At 47.6% G+C, this 26,083-nt stretch overlaps 1 pseudogene; it reads left to right on the plus strand.

Annotated features, from left to right (window-relative positions):
• Positions 1-26,083, plus strand: part of LOC132425679 (antizyme inhibitor 2-like) — a 30,976-nt pseudogene that overhangs the window by 3,378 nt on the left and 1,515 nt on the right.

Raw genomic sequence — 26,083 nt, forward strand, 5'->3', positions numbered from 1 at the left:
GGCCAGGAGGCTCTGGTCACAGCACAGAGGTGGGGTGTATGCCTGTGGGGAGTGTCAGCTGGCATCCAGGGGCAAGGCAGCCCCAAAGTGGTGGCTTCAGCCTGAAAGGGCCAGCAGGTCACAGCGACCTCAGCAGCTCACATGTACAGGGAGGGTGCGGCCAGGGAGGAGGGACGTGACCGGACACTGAGTGACACAGATAGCCTCATTTTTCCATCTATCAGGGTGACTAAGACACTCTTTTTGCAACTCAGCAACCTCTTCCATCAAGGGCTAAGCTCCCCCAAGAAAGTCAGAAAGACTTGCAGGCTCTTTCTGCCTTGGCCACATACCTCCCCCAAGGGCATAAATTACAGAAATAGCCACTGGCATCAATGAGGAGGAGAGAAGAAGGGACAAAAATAGACCATATCTCAAAACAGACTGATGGGGCTTCCCTGGTGGCACAGTGGTTGAGAGTCCGTCTGCCGATGCAGGGGACACGGGTTCGTGCCCCGGTCCGGGAGGATCCCACATGCCGCGGAGCGGCTAGGCCCGTGAGCCATGGCCGCTGCGCCTGCGCATCCGGAGCCTGTGCTCCGCAACAGGAGAGGCCACAGCGGTGAGAGGCCCGCATACCGCAAAAAAAAAAAAAAACAAAACAAAAAAAAACAGACTGACGTTCAGGTCTCAGCTGAAGCCATTCATTCTTGGGATTGAGTCTCAACTGTGCTGCCTCCCAACGGTGAGAACTTGGGTGAGGTACACCTGCCCTCGGAGCCTCAGTGACCACATCTGCGAAATGGGAATAATTTATACAGTACTTCTGCCCACACCACCCCCCACCCTCGGCACAGTGCCTGGCACGTGGTAGTTGCTTAACGAGCACATGTTGCATGAGTTCGTACTTGTCTCCCTCTGGTTCAGTTGAGTAGGAGCTTCACACGGCAGGGATTTTGGTTTGGACTGTTCACTGCTGTTTCCCCAGCACCCAAGCTAGAGCCTGGCACAGAGTAGGTGCTGGAGAAATCTTTGTTGAATGATTATAGAATAAGTAACCTAGAGCCTTCCCTGGCCCAACAGACTTCTCCTTCCTGCTGAGGAGAGGGGCGTAAGTCGAAAGGGAGTAGAGAAAAGTGGTTAAAAGCAAAGCTCCCTGGACTTGGGAGACCTGGGCTCAGATTCTGTCTTTGTCATCTACTTGCTGTGTGACCTTGAGCCAGTGACTTCCTATTTCTTTTTTTTATTTTTTAAATTTTATTTATTTTTAGCTTTAGTGGGTCTTTGTTGCTGCGCTTGGGCTTTCTCTAGTTGTGGTGAGGGGGGCTACTCTTTGTTGGGGTGCGCGGGCTCCTCATTGCGGTGGCTTCTCTTGTTGCGGAGCACAGGCTCTAGGCGCACAGGCTCAGTAGTTGTGGCGCACGGGCTCAGTTGCTCCGAAGCATGTGGGATCTTCCTGGACCAGAGATCGAACCCGTGTCCCCTGAACTGGTAGGTGGATTCTTAACCACTGCGCCACCAAGGAAGTCCCTGACTTCCTCTTTCTGAGCCTTCATTTCTCCATCTTTAAGATGGGACTTAAGAGTTATTGTGAGGATTAGCCGAGATAACCCACTTCCCAGGCTTCCCTCCCTCTTCCCCTGTCCTGGCAGGACTGCCAAGACCCCTTCACGGTGGCTGACCTGGGCATACTGGCCAGCTGCCATCGGGCCTTCCGCCAGCCCCTGCCGCAGGTCTCACCCTTCTGTGAGGTGAAGTGCAACAGTAGCCCCTGGGTGCTGCATGTCCTGGCCACCCTGGGCACCAGCTTTGACTGTGCCAGCCAGGTGGGTCTGGGCCTGCTAAGGGTCAGACTGGATCAGCCAGGTAGGGGTTGAATCCCACTGAGCTGCGGGTCATGCATAAGCTTCCCCTTGTCCTGTTGAGCACTTTCTGTGCCAAGCGCTGTGTGAAGGGCCTCACACGGATTTCTGTCCTTGATCCTCCCAACAGCTCGACGAGGTGGCCAGGGGTATCCCCCCTTCATTTAAGGAGGAAACGGACTTAGGTGAATGACTGAGCCTGACCCAAAGGCTGTGCTCTTTCCTTACACTGGGGAGTAGAACATTCTGGAGATTTCTTAGCAGAAAGGGATTCACGGTGTTGAGACAGGTTAGAGCAGGAACTCAATTGGCGGGAATGATATCCCTGGAGATGGGGATTTTTTTTTTTTTTTTTGTGGTACGCAGGCCTTTCACTGTTGTGGCCTCCCCCATTGCGGACCACAGCCTCCGGATGCGCAGGCTCAGCGGCCATGGCTCACGGGCCCAGCTGCTCCACGGCATGTGGGAACTTCCTGGACCAGGGCACGAACCCGTGTCCCCTGTATTGGCAGGCGGATTCTCAACCACTGCGCCACCAGGGAAGCCCAAGATGGGGATATTTTACTAAGCCTCCCTCCTTCCCTTTCTGAGGATCCCTCAGCTAAGCAGGATTAAATGCACCAGCTGCCTACAGGCAGCCACCTTGATTTCTTCTCCCATGGGACCAGAGTTTATTGGAAAGGGGTTGGTTCTGAGCTAGAACTATCAGCATCTGGAACAGTGCCTGGCACATTGCAGGGACTCAGTCACAGGCACCTCATGGTCCCATCCAGTGGGAGCAAAGGAGTGGGTCCCCAGCTGGGCTCTTGGCCATGCCAGGTGGAGCTGGAGCAGGTGCTGGGCCTGGGCATGGCCCCTCGTGCATCATCTATGCTTACCCCTGCAAGGCTGTCCCCCACATCGAGTGCGCCGCTTGCCATGGGGTGAAGCTCCTGGTCTTTGACATCGAGAAGAAACTCACTGAGGTGGCCCAGGACCACCCGGGGCCAGGTGTGACCGGCAGGGGTGTGCAGGCAGCTGGGGTGACAGTCAGGGGGCTGGGGACAAAGGCAACGTAATGAGCAAATTACCCAACACAGTACTTACCCAACAAACATTGGTCTAAGACAAATGAAGAGGTGGACCTGCAAGTCCCAGCCTGGTTTAAGGGGGTCTGGCAGCTGGTGGTACGTGGGAGCTCTATTGCATTTGGACTGAGACAGCCCAGGTTCAAATCCCAGCTCGGTCATTTACCTGATATATGTATTGGGCAAGTCTCTGAACATTTCTAACACTTGGCTCCTTCATTTTCAAAATGGAGGCGTGTTGCCTGGCACACAGTAGGTGTACTATACCGACGCTGTATCTGTTTTCTACACTCCCTTCCCTGGGTGTAACTGAGGAAGAGGTAAATGGATACACATGTGTGCTCTTGGGCTGGTGATGGAGGTGGAGACTCGGTGGTATTGGACACCCTACTGGATCTGGGGGCCCGCTGGCCCTGGAAAGAGGGTGGGAAGCAGTGGTCTAGGCCCCCTGGCATCTCGGCTGAGTGCCCTTTCCTTGCCCTCCCCATTCACTGTGTCCCTTGCCCAGGCTGGTCCTCCAGCTGCAGACCAAAGACAACCAGAGCACCGCCCCTTGAGCGCCAAGTTTGGGGCCAGCCTGGAGGTGTGTGGGCACCTGCCCATGTCTGCCAGAGACCTGGGGTTGGCGGTGGCGGGAGTTGGGTGAGGGAGGCTGAACACTCCAGAGCTGGGGGCGGGAGCCCTGGGGTCTAGTCCTGCCCTCGGCAAGCTGCAGCTCCTCTCTGGGCTTGTGGGACCCCATCTGTCAAAAGAGGAAGGATGGGATATGAAGTTTACTTAGGTCCTCCTGCTCCAAGGCACTGGGGTTTGGGGTCTGGTCATGAAATGTCCCTGAGAGGAAGAGGAAACCAGGTGGCTGTGCCGCCGCTGGGGTGTGTGTGCGGGTGTGTGTCACGTGGACCCCCGGGTCTGGAGGTGAGGGCCCCCCATGGTGCCTTCATCCATAGGTCAGCCCGAGTGTGCCGGTGTCTGTGAGCTCACAGCTGGGCCGGCACAGTCAGGGATGTTTCCAGGTGTTGGTTTCTGCATTTGGCCCTGGTGGCTCTGGGTCTTATATATGCCAGTGCATCTCTCTCTGTGATTATCCGCGGTCTTTGTGGCTTCATGGTTCAGAATATATGAGGCCATAGGTTTCTGCACGCATTTCTCCTGAGTTACACGCACGGACCGTGCTCAGCTTCCACATGGGATCCGACTGCCAGACACCCCAGAGCCTCGTGCGGGCTGACGCTGACTGCCGGCACATGTTTGAGATGGGCTGCAGGGTTGGGCAAGACATGAGCCTCCTGGCTATTAAAGGGAGCTTCCCAGAGTGAAGGGTTTGGGCCCCAAGTTTGAGGAGGTGAGCTGGCGCGGGCCCTGTGGCTGGTACCTGTGCTCAGGGAGATCACAGGGTGTGCCCGGGCATGTGCACGAGTGTGGGTGTCTGTGTACACGTACATGTGTTTGTATGTCCACCTCTCTTTGGGCCTCTGCGTGTACCAGGTGTGCATGTGTGGTTTGGTTCCAACCAAAAGCAGACCCTGAGACAAAAACTTGGGTGCTAGTAGTTTCTTTGGGAGGCACCAATGAGGAAATCAGGAGAGTGAGACAGAAGGGAAGCAAGTCAAAAAAAGAAACGGTCAAGCTGGTTACCACCGTGGGCATCTGGACCAGCCCCGCTGGGGATCATCTGCGGAACCAGAATCATCCACCAGAGGACAGGGAGCTGGGGCCTTTGTCCATCAACTCCTGAAGTTGTGGGCAAGGGATGGTAATTCCCCCACACCCAAGCTGGTTTCTGGTGAAGCTGGAGAAAATCGCCAGGGAGAGAAGAAGGTGTAGGTATGTGTATATGTGTGTTTGTGTGGGTACATGTTTCCCTGTGTCCGTGTGTAGAAATGTGTATATCTATTAAATAACTATTCTCAGTCTGTCCCATGATCCAGCAACCAGAACCGTAATACCTGACCCAGTGGGGCCTCCAGGACCCTCCTCCAGATGAAGGTAGTTGTCCCTCCAAGTAGGTTGACGCTCAGGCCATATTGTTTGTAAATATGTTGACTTTCACTCCCAGCCAATGAATGTCTTAGCATGTGCACAAATTTGCTTGTGTATACATGTGTGTCTGCATGGGTGTGTGTGTAAGTGTTTCTGGGTGTCTCTGGACATGTGTCTTCGTGTGTGTACTTGTCCCTCCTCTCATCAAGCTCGCATGCTGGAAACAGAGGTGCTCTAAGAGCAGAAGTTACAAACGAGACCTCTGGGCTTGTTTGGCTCCCACAATAGTTACAAATTTTAGTTGCCAATAGTCTTTGTTTTAAAATAGACGCATTTCACAAATGCCTGAATTCCTCTGGCCCTCTCAAAAATTTGAGAGAGCTGATGATATAGAAGTACAGTCCATCTTGGCAACAAGTAAATCAAATTTATGGCGCATGTCCAGTATCTGACGGATCTGTGGGACTGGGAGTGTAGCTGCCCTCTTTGCAGAGGCATTGACTCTCCAGTTTGTTGTAAGACTTAACTGGCCCATTTTCTCATTTATGTTACCTGCTCGGACCCTTAGGTAACTGAGCTTTCAACCTCTGCTTTATAGCAATAATCGGAGCCAACAGCCTCATACTTTACAGATGAGGAACTGAGGTCTCATGTGTGGGCAGGCCCAACTCTGTCAGGCTGGGCAGTGGAGGGATAAGTCCCAGCTAGTGCACACACCCGTGCCCCTCCGAGTGCTCCAATAGCTTCCGGGTGAGCCGGTGAAGGGGAACAGACCAGACCTCGGTCTTTTCTGTCTTCCATCCCTTTCTTCGCTTCCCCTGTATCCCTGCAGGAACTCTGCCCCGATCTGCCCCTCTTCCCATGCACCCTCTACAGATATCTCCCCTGGACATATGGGGAGCAAAGTGTGGATTGGGGTAACGGGTGGCAGCCAGAGAAGCTAGAGGAGCCCAATGACCCCACTCAAACAAGGTTATCTCATGGACGCATCGCAGAACATCAAATTCCCCATCTGCAAAGTATCTTGGTTCTGCCCAGTCAGACACTCAGGGGTATAAGTAGGCTCTGGGAAAATGTAAGTTAAATCAAGATGGAAGACATTTCCATGAGTTTTCTTTGCTTGGGGAGGATGGGCAGGTCTGAGTATATGACTCATGGGTCTCCAGGCCTAATCAGCCTGTAACAGACCCTAAACAAGAAGACCTTTGCTTTTTATTCTCCATAGTAAGAAGTCTCCATCACTTGAATCATGGGAAATTCTTTAAAAACAAAAAACACTAGGTTTTCATCCTCAAGAAAATACTGAAAATCCAGGAGAAGTGCTCCTATGTCCCTCAAGGCCATCCCGTGCTCTCTCTCCTGTGACATAATAAGAAATAGACATTTGGTCTCTCTCCCTAGTTTTCTAGCACAGCTCCTAAAACCCCTGGAATCTCTGAAGAGATGTGTCTTTTTGTATGTTAACGCAAGGGCCTCAGGATTTAATCAATCATGCCTACATAATGAAGCCTCCAAAATCCCCTAACTGAAGGGGTTCAGAGAGCTTCCATAGGTGAACTTGAGGTGCTGGGAGGTTGGTGCGCCTGGACAGGGCACAGAAGCTCTGTGCCCCTTTCCACATACCTTGCCCTACGCACCTCTTCCTTCTGGCTGTTCCTGAGCTATACTCTTGTATAACAAACTGGTAATCTAGTAAATAAACTGTTTTCTTGAGTTCTGTGAGTTGTTAGCAAAATATAAAACCCAAGGAGGGAGTTGTGGGAACTTCTGATTTGTGGCCAGTGCGTCAGAAGCACAGGTGACAACCTGGACTTTTGATTGGCATCTGCAGTAGAGAGGACAGCCTTGTGGGACTGAGCCCCTAACCTGTGGGATCTGACGCTTTCTCCAGGTAGATCGTGACAGGATTGAGTTAGATTGTAGGACAGCCAGTTGGTGTCTGCAGAGAATTAGAAAATTACTTGGTGTTGATGCAGAAAGCTCAGCCTCTGTGCACCAAACTGAATCTCAGGAACAGAGTTTTGGGTGAAGTAGAAAAGAATAGCTTTATTGCTTTGCCAGGCAAAGAGGGACACAGTGGGCTTGTGCCTCTTAAAATTTTGTGTCCCAACCTGGGAGGATTTGGAGTTTTATAGCAGTAGTTCAAGGGTGGGGTTGCTGACAAGATTAGGGTGTGTGCAGGGCCTGCACTCCTTTATTTATTTATTTTTAATTAATTTTAATTAAAGTATAGTTGCTTTACAATGTTGTGTTGTTTCTACTGTACAGCAAAATGAATCAGTTATACATATACATATATCCCCTATTTTGGGATTTCCTTCCCTTTTATGTCACCATAGTGTGTTAAGCAGAGTTCCCTGTACTATACAGTATGCTCTCATTAGTTATCTATTTTATACATAGTATCAATAGTGTATATATGTCAATCCCAATCTCCCAATTCCTCCCACCTTTCCCCCTTTCCCCCTTGGTATCCATACATTTGTTCTCCACATCTGTGTCTCTATTTCTGTTTTGCAAATAAGATCATTTCATCTCATCTCAGGTGGTCGGGTCTCCTAATCTTTTTTTTTTTTTTTTTGCGGTACGCGGGCCTTTCACTGTTGTAGCCTCTCTTGTTGCGGAGCACAGGCTCCGGACGCGCAGGCTCAGTGGCCATGGCTCATGGGCCCTGCCGCTCCGCAGCATGTGGGATCTTCCCGGACCAGGGTACGAACCTGTGTCCCCTGCATCGGCAGGCGGACTCTCAACCACTGCGCCACCAGGGAAGCCCGGGTCTCCTAATCTGGATGGGCTTCTCTGGTCCCTTTAATCTGGCCTCAGGTGGTTTCTTGACTGCTCCTCCTTTTATTAGCAACTGTTCAGAATCTGCGCTTTGGAACTCAGGGAAGGTCATGGAGGCTGGAGTCTTGCCTTCAAATAAGAAATGGGGGACCAAAAGGCTTCTGTGCCCAGGAGCCCCACGGGGTCCTGCTCGGTTTCAGTGTGGAGCAACCCCCATATATCTGGTTACAGAAGTGTTCTGTGAGTGTAGAGAGAAAAAGAGTGTGGCTTTCTTTCATCATCCCTCTTCGACTGGACCCCTGCAGCTCTGGGCTCAGCAGGAGCACCCCTGAACCCACTTCTCTAACTGCCTCTTGCAGGCTGCTCCAGGCTGTTCTGGTTTCCTGCCCTCAGTCACTCTGAGCCTCCCCCCACCATCCCAGAGTGCAGCTCAGATCACACCATGGTGCTTTACAGACCTTTTCTGAAAGTTTGATGATGAATGGAATTACTGTGTGGAGAAGAAAACATATTAGGTTTCTAGGCAAGGGGCTTGGTTTTTCTGGGCCTTAGTTTCCTCATCTATGAAATGAAGATAATGACAGTGCTTTCCTTATCAGATGGACATGGGGAATGAATGAAAACATGCAAATAAAGCATGGTGAACTGGGACTTCCCTTGGTGGTGCAGTGATTAGGAATCTGCCTGCCAGTGCAGGGGACATGGGTTCGAGCCCTGGTCCGGGAAGATCCCACATGCCGCGGAGCAACTAAGCCCATGTGCCACAATTACTGAGTCTGCGGAGCCCACATGCCACAACTACTGAAGCCCATGTGCCTAGGGCCCGTGTTCTGCAACAAGAGAAGCCACTGCAATGAGAAGCCCCCTCACTGCAACTAGAGAAAGCCCGCACGCAGCAACGAATACCCAACACAACCATAAATAATAAATAAATAAATTTATTTATTTTAAAAAAAATCATGGTGAGCAGTCAATAAAATCACCTCATTACACGTGTATGTCATTGACAAGTACTTATTAAGCATCTATTGTGTGCTGGGCCTTGCTGAGTGATAAGACAGAGCAGTGACTAAGGCTCCCCTTTTCAAATTTATAGTCCATTTGAGAAGTGCATCAGTTGGGATCTTACAGGAAAACAGAAAGGACCCCAGGTATTTCAAACAGAGAGGGATTTAATTGAGGAAATTAGCTGAGAGAAGGTTGGAAGTGCAAAAAAAGGAAAATGTGTTACCCAGTGTCTTAATTCCCCCAGGAGTTGACCCAGGGACAAGGATTTGAGTGCATACAGTTAATTTGGGAGCTGCAGGGGACACTAGCAGGGTGGTGGGGAAGTGAGATAGGGAAAGGAAGGCAGCCAATAAGGGGCAAAACACATGGCTATCACAATGGGTGATTAGTGTTCAATTCCACAGGCAACTCTGGGGTATAAAATGCATGCCTCAGAGTCATCCCACATGAGGAGCAAGGGAGCCGGACTATTTAACCCCAACTCACAAGAATCATTGTTTGAGGGCTCCTGGGCTCCTATCCGTCTCCCAGAGTAATGGAAATAAAAACAAAAATAAACAAATGGGACCTAATTAAACTCAAAACTTTTGCACAGAAAAGGAAATCACAAACAAAACAAAAAGACAACCCACAGAATGGGAGTAAATACTCACAAACGATATGACCGACAGGATCTCCAAAATTTACAAACAGCTCATGCAGCTCAATATCCAAAAAACGAACCACCCATTATGAAAAAATGGGCAGAATAAACATATCTCCAAAGAAGACATACAGATGGCCAAGAGGCACATGAAAAGATACTCAACATCACTAATTATTAGAGAAATGTAAATCAAAACTACAATGAGATATCACCTCACACCAGTCAGAATGGCCATCATCAAAAAATCTACAAACAGTAAATGCTGGAGAGGGTGTGGAGAAAAGGCAACCCTCCTACACTGTTGGTGGGAATGTAAATTGGTACAGCCACTGTGGAGAACAGTATGGAGGTTCCTTAAGAAACTAAAAATACAACTACCATATGATCCAGCAATCCCACTCCTGGGCATATATCCACAGAAAAACATGGTTCGAAAGGATACATGCACCCCAATGTCCATCGCAGCACTGTTTACAATAGCCAAGGCACAGAAGCAACTTAAATGTCTGGCAACAGATGAATGGATAAAGAAGATGTGGTACATATATTCAGTGGAATATTACTCAGGCATAAAAAAGAATGAAATAATGCCATTTGCAGCAACATGGATGGACCTGGAAATTACCATATTCAATACTAAGTGAAGTAAGCCAGACAGAGAAAGACAAATATCATATGATATCCCTTATATGCGAAATCTAAAAAAAAATGATACAAATGAACTTATTTACAGAACAGAAACAGACTCACAGACTCTGAGAATGAACTTATGGTTACCAGGGGGGAAGGGTCGGAGGAGGGATAGATGGGGAGGTTGGGATTGACATGTATACACTGCTATATTTAAAACAGATAACCAACAAGGACCTACCGTAAAAAAGTAAATAAATAAAATAAATTAGTTAAAAAAACCCAAATGATACTAAAACAGAAGTATCAACCCCACATAAATCATTAGCAAATAAAATTGGTAGAAATAAATCATTACATTTGAGTGAAGGAGAAGTGTGAGAAGTACAGGGTGTGATGGGAGGTATAGGTAAAAACCAGGCTTAGTCGGCATGCTGAGAGAAGGTATTGCTCTAATGCTGGTGAGAGATGAGGGTCACCTGGGTCAGGGTGGTGGTGAGGGATGGGATGTGTGTCAGAACAGCGTGGTGAGCAGAGTGGAGGAAGACCATCTGGTACGCCCTGTGGGGAGAGTCCTGTAGATTCAAGTTCCCACCACCCTCCTTCCCCACCCCAGGTTGTCCTTTGGCCTTTGCAGCCTCCAAGCCCTCCTTCCATGCCCCTCCCCATTCAGTTATCTGAACAGTATCAGTTCAGTTATCATATGTTTACAATAATCATCTCCCTGGTACATCACAACGATCCTATAAATATTATTATATTTTAAATAAATAAATTTATTTATTTATTTTGGCTGCGTTGGGTCTTCATTGCTGCGCACAGGCTTTCTCTGGTTGAGGAGAGCAGGGGCTACTCTTCGTTGTGGTGCGCGGGCTTCTCATTCCAGTGGCTTCTCTTGCTGTGGCACAGGGGCTCTAGGCTCACAGGCTTCAGTAGTTGTGGCACGTGAGCTCAGTAGTTGTGGTGCATGGGCTGAGTTGCTCCACGGCATGTGGGATCTTCCCAGAGCAGGGCTCGAACCCGTGTCCCCTGCATTGGCAGGCGGATTCTCAACCACTGCGCCACCAGGGAAGTCCCCTATAAATATTATTAATCTCCATGTATTAGAAGAGGAAACTGAGGCTCAGGAAGTTGGTGTCACTGCCCAAGATTTTTTGAGAAGATGATATTTGAGCTGAGACCTGAAAGATGAGAAGCTACTCTTGGGAAAGGCTGGAGAAAGCACTCGAGACAGAGGAGAGCCACTGCAAAGGCCCTGAGGTGTGGAGCGGTTTAGAATATTCTAGAAATAGGAAGGAGGTCTGTGAGGCTGGAGCTCATTTCTCAGACCAGGGCTACCTGGCATCTGACTCCTCTTCAGGAATCGCCTCTCTGATGGTGACTCTGACTTCTCTCTCCAGCTCTGGCCACACACTTGGGGACAGTCTGCACTCAGTCTCTCTGCAAGGGCCATCTCACATTTCCCTGCCCTCCCTCAGACCTGGGGACCAGCGCTCTCACTGTAAAGCCTGAGGCTCCCGCCCCAATCCCTGGACTGGCCTCAAGGGGGCAGCAGTGTACAGAGAATGCCCAGGGTGAGGCTGCCAGCCCAGCCAAGGCCTCTTCCTCAAGGGCTCTGCTTCCTGCTGCTTCCAGACCAGAAGCAGATTTATCACAAAGTGAATGAAACTTAAACCTCAAAGTCCTTCACTCTGTTAAGCCACTTTCAAGGCCCAGGAATGGGCTCACAGCAATTTTGTACAAATAATTTTGCTTTTTTCCCTGTAAATCTTACAGAGGATCCCAATCTGTATAGCTTCAGATCCCACCAAACCTCTCAGGGCTCCAGGGGATTCAGGAGGAAAAATAAGGTCACTGGTCAACTGAAGTTGAGCCAGTGAGGGCCTGAGGGCTTCCTGCTGGGTTAGGACACTGGTCACAGCCAGTGCCTACCAGCCAACATCAGCTTTCGACCTCTAGGCCCCCACCCTGAGGGTCCCTCATAACCCTGATGTGGCTCTGCTCCCAGTGGGTTCTTGGTCCTTAGCAAGCCACTTTCCTGCCTGGGCCTTGGTTTCCACTTCAAAGTACAGCCAGAATGAAGACATGAATGAGAGAGGTGGCCACCTCAGCTCCTGACGGCCTCTCAGTTCCTGGTTCTGCCTTTCCTGGGGTCTCTGAGATGCCTCAATTTCCTGCTAAGAAATCCCCTTTGAGTGACTGAGTGTGAAGGTGATTTTCTTATAACCCAAAGAACTAAGAAGGAGCAAAAGATCTGCTGTATCTTTTAGCAGATTTTTGCTGTTACAGAATGCACTGAACAGAGCCAGTGTGGGTTAGGCTGCCCAGCACACAGACACTGGGACCATGTTGATTGCTCAGTGAGTGGCTCTTCTGAAACCAGGAGGAGGTTTGTCGACTGAAAAAAACAATGCACAACCTAAAAGTTGAGGGTTAGGTTTTATTTGGTGGACATTCCGAGGACTTCAGACCCCAGACACAGCATCTCAGATAACTCTGAGAAACTGTTCTGAAGAGGCAAGGCAGGGAGCCAGGATATATAGGAGTTTTTGCTACAGAGACCAGGTAGTTGGAACATCAAAATATTACTGTTAATAAAAGAAAACCAGACATCTCAGGTTAAGGAATTTAGAGCTTGCCTATACATGGGAAGAGGCAAGAGTCTGGGCTCACTGAAGTCATTTGGTATGCACCTCAGGCATCTGGGGCCAGCATCCTGTGCTTTCTCATCCCAAGTCTCCTCGGGGCGCACTGTTGGGGGTGGCTGCAGTAGTTGACTGCTAGGTGGCGGGCATTCTTTGTTTCCATCCTGAGTTCCCTCAGGGCTCACCATTGGGGCAGGTGTAATGTGATGGCTGGGTGGCTGCAACATCCTTTGTTTACTGATATGGCAGGCAATATTTTCATTCACAGGCTGAAGACAGTTGGAATGGTTGAAAGTATTTGCAAGCTTGGACTAATTTATTCCATTTTGATTTGGTTTGGGCCAGTCTGAGCTGGTTTTATCTGGTTAGACCCCATTTATTACAGGTTCATCAGGCAGAGGTGAGTCTTGGCCTGTTTGGACTAATTTTTGCCATTTGAGCTGACTTAGGCTGGTTTGATCCAGCTGCTCCTCCATCACATTGGCAAAAATGTTCAAACTAAGAACCTTGGGGAAGGATGCAATTTGGCAACATCTATTTGCCAAAGCAATTTGGTAATAGTTATTAAAATTAAAACCACAGACACTTTTTGGCCTAGCGATACCACTCCTAGAATCTGTATCACAGAAATGAGAATGCAAGCATGGAAGGGTTTATGTACAAAACATTTTTGTTGGCAGCATTGTTCCTGATAACAAAACTGGAAACAAAATTCATGTTCATCTAGGGAGGAAGAGTTAATAGCTAAATAAATTGTAGTACCTCCTTACCATGGAATAGAATGCAGCCATTAAAAACAATGAGTTAGGGCTTCGCTGGTGGTGCAGTGGTTGAGAGTCCACCTACCGATGTAGGGGACACGGGTTCGTCCCCTGGTCCAGGAAGATCCCACATGCCGTGGAGCGGCTGGGCCTGTGAGCCATGGCCGCTGAGCCTGCGCGTCCAGAGCCTGTGCTCCGCAATGGGAGAGGCCACAAGAGTGAGAGGCCCACGTACCGCCAAAAAAAAAAAAAAAAGCAATGAGTTAGAGCTAGATCTATTGATTTGGAAGGATTTTCATGATGTTTTGTGAGAATAGTAAGACACAGATAAATGTATATTTTTAATATAATTTTTATTTTTATTAGACAAAAGGCCAAAACTGTATGTATATGATTATATGAGCCTAAAAATACTGTGGAAAGCTACATACCAGTTGGTTAAAGTAAATTACCTGGGGGGGTGGGAGAGGAAGGAAGGAATGAAAAGAGGAGAGAGGGAGGGGGAAGGGGAACAAAAAGGCTGATTTTAAAAAGATGTTCATGATACAGAGTTCACACGGTTACTGTCCCAGCGATGGGATGTTAAGTATACGGGTTTGTTAGAGTCATAAACAGATGCATGTAAGGCTGGTCTGAAAACATTAAGGGTTTTCACTGGGGAAATGGACTTTCAAGTGGTTTTTACTTGCTTTTCTTTAACTTTCTGTATTATGTAAGTTGATCACCATAAGCAGGTACTATTTACATAAGCCAAAAAATAAAGAGCTATTTTTATTGTGGAAGAAAAAGGAAAAGAGATACCATAGTCTTCAAAGATTCTCTGCAAGGGTTTTTTATTTTTTTTGGCGGTACGCGGGCCTCTCGCTGTTGTGGCCTCTCCCGATGTGAAGCACAGGCTCTGGACGCACAGGCTCAGCGGCCACGGCTCACGGGCCCAGCCGCTCCGCAGCATGTGGGATCCTCCCGGACCGGGACACGAACCCATGTCCCCTGCATCTCTGTTTCACAGCTGCGTGAGCAAGAGTTTGGAGGTCCAAGATCACACAACTGAAAGAGGTGGGGGGACTCAAGCCCAAGGTCCAACACTGAAGTCCAGGCCACACCCACTCTCTGCCTTCTGCCTCCCAATAATGTAAGTTCTGGAATCAGACAAACCAGTGCCATTCGCAGCTGTCACAGCAGGCCGGCCATCACTGTCTCTGAGCAAGGACCTGCCTCATAATTTTGCCCAGTGAATTAATAGAACCACTGTGTCTCTCCATGGCCTGGATTCATGGCTGTGTCATAAAAGTGCTGGCAGCAGCCAGACTTCCTCCTTCCTGACCCTAGGCCCCGCCTGCCTGTGACCTGAGTCCTGTCAAGCTAAGTGGCCCTCGTGTGGAAGGTGTCTCCACAAACTGTTTCAGCCGGTTTCAGTCCAAACTGTTTCAAGACAGAGTGGTCTGGGCTTTACATCCTGTCTCCTCTGCGCTCACAGAGCTGATTTCATTTTGCTGTGTACAGGCAGAGCATGCAGGGGTCAGGCATCTGCTCTGTTCTTTCCAGAGTGTGAGCCAGGGATCCCTCCTGCTTCCTGATCTCTGAGGCAGCTCACGCTGTCTCTGAACACTCATTTCAGAGGCATCCGTTGACCTTCCCAAACAGGGAGTGAGTGACAGGGAGAAGGCAGCACAGCCAGGCCCTGCCCTTGGTCCTCTATGTGCATTGGCTCAGCGACCCTGAGAAGTGACATCTGTTAGTATCCACATCTGACAGAGAAGGAACAGAGGCACAGGAAGGTCAAGTACTTACCCAGAGCAGCCCCAGAGCCGGCTCAAACCTTAGGGGTCTGGCCGTAGGGTCGATGACCTTCACTACTACCGCTCTCCACAGTAGCTGTGGGACCATGGATAACTCATCTGAATTGTTGACCTTCAGTTTCCTCATCTATAAAGTAGAGATGAATACCCTGCCCTCCGCCGCCCAGGGAGTGTGTACATCCTTGACTCAGCACATAGACTTGAGTCTCCTTGACCCAGTCCCCTTCGTTCCTCTCCACCTGAACCTGCACCCCAGGGCCTGGCTCAGAGTTGGAATATCTCGTGTTTGCTGATATCGCAGTATGCAGGAACATACCCCAGAAAGGTAAGGGCACAGAGGCAGTAGCATCGGGCCTGGCTCCAAATGTGCATTGTATCCATGGTGTGTCTTGAATAAGTCATTTATTCCCTTAAACTCAATTTCTTCGTCTACGAAATGGGGCATTAACCTCCCCTCTGCCACATTGGCTGTATTCATGAAAGTACAGTAAGTCCCCTACATATGAACGAGTTACGTTCTGAGAGTGCATTTGTAAGTCCAATTTGTTTGTAAGTCAAACAAAGTTAGTCTAACTACCCAACTAACACAATTGGCTATATAGTACTGTACTGTAATAGGTTTATAATACTTCTCACACAAATAATACATAAAAAACAAACACAAAAATTAAACATTTTGGGGCTTCCCTGGTGGCGCAGTGGTTGAGAGTCCGCCTGCCGATGTAGGGGACACGGGTTCGTGCCCCGGTCCTGGAAGATCCCACATGCCGCGGAGCAGCTAGGCCCGTGAGCCATGGCCGCTGAGCCTGCGCGTCCGGAGCCTGTGCTCCGCAACGGGAGAGGCCACAACAGTGAGAGGCCCACGTACCTCAAAAAACCCACAAAAATAACAAAAACATTTTGGGACTTCCCTGGTGGCGCAGTGGTTAAGAATCCGCCTGTCAATGCAGGGGACACAGGATCAATCCCTGGTCCAGGAAGATCCCACATGCTGCAGAGCAACTAAGCCCACGTGCCACAACTACTGAGCCCGTGCGCCACAACTACTGATGCCGCGCACCTAGAACCTGTGCTCCACAACAAGAGAAGCCACCGCAATGAGAAGTCCGAACACCGCAACGAAGAGTAGCCCCCACTCACTGCAACTAGAGAAAGCCCACGCTTAGCAACGAAGACCCAACACAGCCAAAAATAAGTAAATAAATAAATTAATTTTAAAAAATAAACATTTTTAACCTTACAGTACAGTACCTTGAAAAATACAGTGGTACAGTACAACAGCTGGCATACAGGGGCTGGCATCAAGTGAACAGGCAAGAAGAGTTACTGACTGGAGGAGGGAGAGGAGGTGGGAGATGGTAGAGCTGAAGGATCATCAGCTATAGGAGATGGAGGGCAAGCTGCAATTTCACTCATGCCTGACGCTGATGGCACAGGTTCTGGCTCCTAGCTGGATTCAATTCTATTTACCCTGTTGAAAAACGATCCAGTGATGTCTGGGTAGTAACTTATTTTTCTTGTCATAGATGACACGGTAGCACTGGATTGCATTCTGAACGGTTGCTGCAACCTTCGTGTACCGTCTTACGTTCAGGCGCTGTGCCTCAAAAACTAACAGTGCCTCCTGAAATAAAGAAAATCCCCTTGCCATTTCCTGCATTGTGAATCTCTTCGGTTCTTCAGTTACTTCTTCTTCCTCTTGTTTCTCTTCATCCTTTCTCTGGGCCTCCAACTCCATCAGGTCTTCATTAGTAAGCTCCTTGAGTTGCACAGCAACAGTACTGTACAGTAAAGTACCCAAAAACACAACCACTTGTAGGGGATGCACGCACGTGACAATGTACACCAGACACATGAACTAACTTACGTGATTGGACATGTGAATGCATGTTCGAATCTTTGAAAGTTCGCAACTTGAAGGTTCGTATGCAGGAGATTTCTTGTACCTATTTGCTGCTTATTGACATATGTAGGAACATGCCCCAGAAAAGCCAGATCAGAAGTCCTGCTTCAGGTGGGGCTGGGCGGGCAGTCTCTGCTCCCATGGGGCATCCTCAGGCAGGAGTCAGTGTGGGATGATTCCTCAGGGATGACTCTCTGTCCAGCCTACCTGCAGAGTCACCCGGGGAACTGAGTCACGGCACCAGGGAACTCAAGGCCCTGCCCTCAGAGGTTTCTATTCTGCTGTCTGTCAGAGGAGCCCCAAATGTCACTCTGGACTGTGACACCTACTCTCTTTGTGACCTTGAGCAGGTTACATAACCTCCCAGGGAGGAAGGAAGAGGCCAGACCAATGGGAACTGGGGGTGTTTGGCCTAGGGAAGAGCTACCTTGGGTGACATGAGCCCTGTCTGCAGATGGTTTGTGAGGAGAATGTAGCTCTTCAAGATATTTCTTTTTTTTTCAAAACTTTAACTTTTCAAAAATTTCAATTCTAAATGATGCCTGGCACAAACTCCCGAGCACACCTCCCCTCTTACTGGTTTTGCCCCCAGAGGCCATCACTTTGAACACTGTCAGGCATTTCTTCTGCTATTGACCTCAGTATTTCCAGATAACGAGCTTATGATGCTATTTCATGATTTAATGAGTTAAATATCTATACTTATTTTTTATGAGGTTCTTCTATATCTCCTCACTTCTCTTCAGTCTTCCCAATATATTTTATCACAATTTTATTTAAATCAGTTACCAACACTTACTTTATCCTGACTATACAAAATATTGTTTATCATTTTTTTGCCTATTATTTTTAAAATTATTGGGTATACCTAGAGTTTCTTATTGGGTTAAACAGACCAAATGGGATCTCAGTAGTCTGAACACCTACTTTTGTCCTGCAGAGCCCACGGTCAACTGACCACACCAAAGATCCCTGCAGACCTAACCATTCTGATCCCACTGGGGCCCTGCTGTCCACGATGGTAACCATGTTGCCTCTGCGGCCAAGTGCTGTTACTTGGCCTGTACTATCCTCCAGGACCTCATCTCATCTTTCCCTTTGAAATAAGAAAGTCCATTTCAATGGCAGAATTTCCGTCCTTTATCTCTGGCTTAGAGAGTGATTTTCAAAGAAACTACTACTCTTTTTGCTGATGTGACTCTCAATGCATTTCTCAGTCCTTGGAGAAGTCATGTTCTCCTGAACCTCCACAGGAAACGTAGTTAAATGGTGTATGAGCTGCTTGGATGCTCTCCTTAAATCTCTGGATTCCTTCCTCTGTATGAAACCAGGGAATTTATGGCATTCAACCTCACTTACTGCAGGCCACCATGGAGTTCAGGTTTAGCTAATCAACCACTCCCGGAGGTTTGAGCGAGCACCTGGATGGTGACTGCAGGTAAGTGAACCATATGGATAAACTGATCTGATCTAAAGTTATGTTCCTCCCTTCTGTGTCTAACACCCTCAGCGTCCATTCCCACACAGATTCTACAGGTTTTTGTTAATGTAAATTGATTAAACCTTTAGATTATTTTGGTATGGCAGTGTTCCCCTCTAGGGTTTGACATTACTGGGGTGCCCTTGGGGTGTGCTGTTAAAGAATTTGAAGCAATGAGGGGTGTGGGGGGTGCATGAAGAGATTACTGTCACTTACAACCCTCCCGCAAGGTCATAACAGGGACCTTTAGAGAGTCAGAAACAGCCTCATCAGTGCCAGGAAAAGGCTTAACTGTGCTGACAAGGGAGGCTTGACGTATTCTGTGGGTTTGAAGCACTTTGAGACATCGAAAGCTCCACGTACGTCTTTATTACAATTCTTAGGATGCATGGTTTCTAAGTCAATCCTTCAACTTTCATAGTCACCAGAGGCCTGATATAGCTACGAAAATGTGAATCTTAAGTGTACAGCTGAATGAAGGTATATACACAATATATACATGAATATATATGTGTGTGTATATGCATATATAAAAAGGTGAATATATATGCCAATGATCCCCAGCGTGTGAGGGTTCGACTTACAATTTTTTGACTTTATGGTGGTGTGAAAGTGGTACACATTCAGTAGAAACCATATTTCCGATTTTGAATTTTGATCTTTTCCTGGACTAGCGTATTTGGTTCCATACTCCCTTGTGCTGCTGAGCGTGGCAGCAACTGACCGCAGCTCCCTCCCACGAGGTCACCAGGATAAACAGCTGATACATTTACAACCATTCTGTACCCACACAACCATTCTGTTTTTCACTTTCAGCGCAGTTCTCAATACATTACATGAGGTATTCAACACTTTATTATAAAATAGGCTTTGTGCTAGATGGTTTTGCCCAACTGTAGGCTAATGTCAGCGTTCTGAGCATGTTTAAGGTAGGGTGGGCTAAGCTATGATGTTCAGTAGCTGAGTGTATTGGATGCATTTTCAACTTAAGATATTTTCAACTTGTAATGGGTTTATTGGGACATAACCCCATTGTTAGTAGGGGAGGATCTGTAAGTATATTCTGTATTACCACTGGTAGAACAAGATATAAGATATAGGACATTTCCAGGAACCCAGAAGGCTCTCTCACACTCTCTTCCTGCCAGTAGCCTCCTACCCAGAGGTAATGACTCTTCTGACTACTGTCAGAGTAGATTAATTTTACTTGTTTTTGAACTTCATATAAGTAAAATCATGAAGTATGTATGTATTGTTATTTTGGGTCTGCCTTTTTTTTTTGCTCTACAGATTTACTGTGAGTAAATCTGTGAGATTTACTCATGGTTTTACAATTAGCATTAGTTTGTTCTTTTTCATTGCTGTGTAGTATTCCATGAGATATATATGAATTTATTTGTCAGTTCTATGATTGATTGACTTTTAGATTGTAGCCAGTTTGGCGATATTATAACTTGATATGATTTTGTGCACGTCTTTTGGTGGACATATTTCTGTTGAGTATTTCTTATTTCTTTTGAGTGTATACTCAGAAATGGAATTGCCGAGTCATAGGATGGGTGTATGTTTAACTTTAGTAGATACGTGTGTGTGTGTGTGCATGCGCGCACGTGAGGTAAGGCTATAAATTAACTGATGTTGTGATATGGCAACTTGCATTCTCAAACTTTTATTTCCGTTATTGGCTCATTCGTCTCTTCAGCAGCAAGAGATGAGAGATTCTTTACAGTTTAGTCATAGAAAGTTCCTGATTCTCTGGCCATGTCTTGTGCCAATAAATTATGCCTCTGAGCTTGCCATATTATTTCCCTAAATTCTCTAGGACAGGCAGAAGTTACTCCACCCCAAATACTGGTATTCCTTCTGCCTTTTGTGCCATTTTATGACGCTAGACATTTGGTCCTTAAAGCCTTACTTTCAATGGGAACTTCATTCCAACTGACAACAGGCAACAATTTTTTTTTTTTTTTTTTTTGTGGTACGCGGGCCTCTCACTGTTGTGGCCTCTCCCGTTGCGGAGCACAGGCTCCGGACGCGCGGGCTCAGCAGCCATGGCTCACGGGCCCAGCCGCTCCGCGGTATGTGGGATCTTCCCGGACCGGGGCACGAACCCGTGTCTCCTGCATCGGCAGACGGACTCTCAACCATTGCGCCACCAGGGAAGCCCCAGGCAACAATTTAATTAACCACCGCTTCACCATCACACACCGTGGCGGTGGCTACAGTCACTTTTGTAATACTAGCCAGTCCTCATTGCCTTCAGATCAACCTGATAGAGCCCAGGTTCATGTTTTCACACATCCTCGCTGCAAGCGAACTTGGCAAAGTTGGTTTCTTGCTTCCACATTGGAGAGATGGGACTTCCAGGAGCGGTGTTCAGAGATGCTGGGCATCCATAAGACACGACAAATATCCCCTATAGGGTCCATATTTAATTTTTAAGACAAAAAGTTTAAGGTCTCTGGTTTAGATGATCTCTAAGGCCCTTATCTTGCCAACATTATTATCATTATCGTTAACTACAGTTTAAGTACTTAACCAGTGTCATGAAGGCACTAAACTATGGGCTTTCCATGCATTATCTCATTTACTCTACATGGTCCTATTAAGTAGATTTTATTATTATCCTGCCTCTCCCTGCCTTGGTTTCATCACCTATAAAATGGGGATAATAACTGTGACTACATCCGTAAGATTTTGTGAGTATTGAATGAGTTGATACCTGGAAGGGTGTGTGGTAGTAAGCACTCGATAAATAATTATATTATCTTCACCTCCCCCATCATCATCATCTCCATTGGGCACATTAAATTCGATGTGTTTAATCACTGAGTTATGCTGCCTTTTCATTCCCGGGAACAGAGGCTCTGAGGTCAACAGAGCTGGGTTCAAATTCCTGCTCTGTCTTACCAGCTGTATGACCCTGAGCAAATCTCTTCATCTTTTAGTCTAAATACAATGGGAATACTAAGTCCTCCTCTCTGGTCTCTGGTGGGGATAACAAAACTGGGGATAACTTGCGAAAAGGGAGCCTGTTTACCCATCTTTCTGCTCTTGCCGGGACTGGCATAATCGTTGGATGTTGGTGAGTCATTCCAGTCATGCTTCAAAGAGACTCAGAACACAAGCCCGACCAGGCAGGCTGAGTGAGGTGGAGGTTCAGCTTGGAGAGGGGTCCTTGGTGCTGGGTGCTGTGTCAGTCATGATGTCTCTCTGATCAAACCTGCACTCATCCCCAGGTAGGAGCCAACATATGGAACTTAGTCAAAGCCCCGGGGAAGACCTAGTGCTGACATTCTGCTGTCTGTCATAGGAGCTCTGGGTAGACGGGCTGGTCCCCCAACTCACCATGTGATCTCTCAGCCTCTGTGTTACCTGTGGTGAATCTCTCTGGAACTTTGCTTCTGCACTGGGAAAACCACGGAGTTATACTAGATGGAAATCAGAGAAGGAGTTTTTGACCCAGAAAAGGACAGACTCAGGGACATATTGATACAAATTTCAGGTCACTGAAGGGGTTCTGTGGGGGCCTGCAAGGGAGGAGGCAGGACCTATAAGAGTCAACTAGGGGCTTCCCTGGTGGCGCAGTGGTTAAGAATCCGCCTGCCAATGCAGGGGACACGGGTTCGAGCCCTGGTCCGGGAAGATCCCACATGCCACAGAGCAACTAAGCCTGTGCACCACAACTACTGAGTCTGTGCTCTAGAGCCTGCAAACCACAACTACTGAGCCTGTGTGCTGCAACTACTGAAGCCCGCGCGCCTAGAGCCCGTGCTCCACAAGAGAAGCCACTGCAATGAGGAGCCCGCGCACCACAATGAAGAGTAGCCCCCGCTCACTGCAACTAGAGAAAGCTTGCGTGCAGCAACGAAGACCCAACACAGCCAAAAATAAAAACTAAACTAAACTAAAATAAAAAAGAGTCAACCAGGAAGAGACAGAGTTTAAAGAAAGACCTCGTCATCAATCAGAGCTGTTCAAGAATAAGGCTGGCTGCCTCAGGAAGTGGGATGAGCTCCCTGTCCCTGGGGGGTACGCAAGCAACCTAGTGGGATGATGACCTATTTAGGAAGTTGAAAAGAGGATTTATATACCAAGAGACAGGGAGGTTCGACCACATATCTTTTCAGGTCTAAGATGTTTGGTTCAGAGATTCTGACAATCTAAGAGTGTGTGCATTTAAGAATCTACCTTGTAGGTGCTTCTTATCATACCCTTTCCATGGGTGAGAATCCTGACGCTTAGAGTAGATAAATCGCTTTCTAGGTTTCTAGATTTGATTCAAACTCAGACTGGCAGGTTTGCAAGATCTATGTTCTGTCTGTTTTACCCAGGGCTGGACTGAGAGCCACTTTGTAGGTTAGTAATATTGTGGTGTCTCTCTTTTTTTTTTTTTTTTTTTGCGGTACGCGGGCCTCTCACTGTTGTGGCCTCTCCCGTTGCGGAGCACAGGCTCCGGACGCGCAGGCTAGAGGCCATGGCTCACGGGCCCAGCCGCTCCATGACATGTGGGATCCTCCCGGACCGGGGCACGAACCCGTGTCCCCTGCATCGGCAGGCGGACTCTCAAACACTGCACCACCAGGGAAGCCCTGTGGTGTCTCTTTTTTTTTTTTTTTTTTTTTTGCGGTACGCGGGTCTCTCACTGTTGTGGCCTCTCCCGCTGCGGAGCACAGGCTCCGGACGCACAGGCTCAGTGGCCATGGCTCACGGGTCCAGCCGCTCCGCGGCATGTGGAATCTTCCTGGACCGGGGCACGAACCCGTGTCCCCTGCATCGGCAGGTGGACTCCCAACCACTGCGCCACCAGGGAAGCCCCTGTGGTGTCTCTTTAAGTGAATATTCTTTTTTCTTTTTAATGGTGCTAATATCTGATTTTTCTTACTTTTTTTAAAATAGGTCTTTATTGGAGTATAATTGCTTCACAATACTGTATTAGTTTCTGTTGTACAACAAAGTGAATCAGCCATATGCATACATATACCCCCATCTCCCCTCCCTCTTTATCCTCCATCTCACCCTCTCTATTCCACCCCTCTAGGTCATCACAAAGCTCTGAGCTGATACCCCTGTTCTATGCTGCTGCTTCCCACTACCCAACTATTCTACATTCGGTAGTGTATATATGTCGATGTTACTCTCACTTCATCCCAGCTTCTCCCTCCCCACCCCGTGTCCTCAAGTCCATTCTCTATGTCTACGTCTTTATTCCTGCCCTGCCACTAGGTTCATCAGTACCATTTTGTTTTAGATTCCATATGTGTGTTAGTATACAGTATTTGTTTTTCTCTTTCTGACTTACTTCACTCTGTAGGACAGACTCTAGGGCCATCTACCTCATCACAAGTAACTCAATTTCGTTTCTTTTTATGGCTGAGTAATATTCCATTGTATATATGTGCCGCATTTCTTTATCCATTCATCTGTGATGGACATTTAGGTTGGTTCCATGTCCTGGCTATTGTAAATAGTGCTGCAATGAACATTGTGGTACATGTCTCTTGTTTTTTTTTTTGCGATACGCAGGCCGCTCACTGTTGTGGCCTCTCCCGTTGCAGTGCACAGGCTCCAGATGCACAGGCTCAGCGGCCATGGCTCACCGGACCGGAGCACGAACCTGTGTCCCCTGCATTGGCAGGCGGACTCTCAACCATTGCGCCACCAGGGAAGCCCAACATGTCTCTTTTTGAATTATGGTTTTCTCAGGGTATAAGCCCATTAGTGGGATTGCTGGGTCATATGGTAGGTCTATTTTTAGTTTTTTAAGGAACCTCCATACTGTTCTCCATAGTGGTTGTATCAATTTACGTTCCCACCAACAGTGCAGGAGGGTTCCTTTTTCACCACACCCTTTCCAGCATTTATTGTTTCTGGATGTTTTAATAATGGCCATTCTGACCAGTGTGAGGTGATACCTCATTGTAGTTTTGATTTGCATTTCTCTAATAATTAGTGATGTTGAGCATCTTTTCATGTGCCTCTTGGCCATCTGTATATCTTCTTTGGTGAAATGTCTATTTAGGTCTTCTGCCGATTTTTTAATTGAATTGTTTGTTTTTTTGATATTGAGCTCCATGAGCTGTTTATATATTTTGGAGATTAATCTTTTGTCCATTGTTTCATTTGCAAATATTTTCTCCTATTCTGAGGGTTGTCTTTTCATCTTGTTTATGGTTTCCTTTGCTGTGCAAAAGCTTTGAAGTTTCATTAGGTCCCATTTGTTTATTTTTGTTTTTGTTTCCATTACTCTAGGAGGTGGGTCAAAAATGATCTTGCTGTGGTTTATGTCAAAGATTGTTTTTCCTGTGTTTTCCTCTAAGAGTTATAGTGTCTGGTCTTACATTTAGGTCTTTAATCCATTTGGAGTTTATCTTTGTGTATGTTGTTAGGGAGTATTCTAATTTCATTCTTTTACGTGTAGCTGTCCAGTTTTCCCAGCATCACTTATTGAAGAGGCTATCTTTTCTCCATTGTATGTTCTTGCCTCCTTTGTCAAAGATAAGGTGACCATATGTGCATGGGTTTAATCTCTGGGCTTTCTATCCTGTACCATTGATCTATATTTCTGTTTTTGTGCCAGTACCATACTGCCTTGATTACTGTAGCTTTGTAGTATAGTTTGAAGTCAGGGAGCCTGATTTCTCCAGCTCCGTTTTTCTTTCTCAAGATTGCTTTGGCTATTCAGGGTCTTTTGTGTTTCCATACAAATTGTAAAACTTTTTGTTCTAATTCTGTGAAGAATGCCATTGGTAGTTTGATAGGGATTACATTGAATCTGTAGATTGCTTTGGGTAGTATAGTCATTTTCACAGTATTGATTCTTCCAATCCAAGAACATGGTATGAATATTCTTTTTTTTTTTTTTTTTTTTTTTTTTTTTGCCGTACGCGGGCCTCTCACTGCTGCGGCCCCTCCCGTTGCGGAGCATAGGCTCCGGATGCGCAGGCTCATTGGCCATGGGTCACGGGCCCAGCTGCTCCGTGGCATGCGGGATCCTCCCAGACCGGGGCACGAACCCTCGTTGCCTGCATCGACAGGTAGACTCTCAACCACTGCGCCACCAGGGAAGCCCTGAATATTCTTTTTTTTTTTTTTTTTTTTAAAGCCAGCACCTTTTTTTTTTTTTTATTTTATTTTTTTGCGGTACGCGGGCCTCTCACTGTTGTGGCCTCTCCCATTGCGGAGCACAGGGCTGTGGACGCGCGGGCTCAGTGGCCATGGCTCACGGGCCCAGCCGCTCTGCGGCATGTGGGATCTTCCCAGACCGGGGCACGAACCCGTGTCCCCTGCATCGGCAGGCAGACTCTCAACCACTGCGCCACCAGGGAAGCCCTGCCCCCAGTTTTGACTCATGCAGCAGGGGCTCAGGGAACCTGGTCTAAGGTGAGGGCAGAGTACCTGAGACCTGCGACCTGGGGACAAATCTCAGACCTGCCACAGTCTCCTGTGTGACTTCTGACGAGACTCAGTTTTCTCAACTGTAAACCAGGGCTCATTGCACCTACTCAGGGTGTAGTTACAGGTTAAATAGCTTAATAC

Source organism: Delphinus delphis, chromosome 1 (genome assembly GCF_949987515.2).
Source record: "Delphinus delphis chromosome 1, mDelDel1.2, whole genome shotgun sequence".
NCBI classification, from domain to species: domain Eukaryota; kingdom Metazoa; phylum Chordata; class Mammalia; order Artiodactyla; family Delphinidae; genus Delphinus; species Delphinus delphis.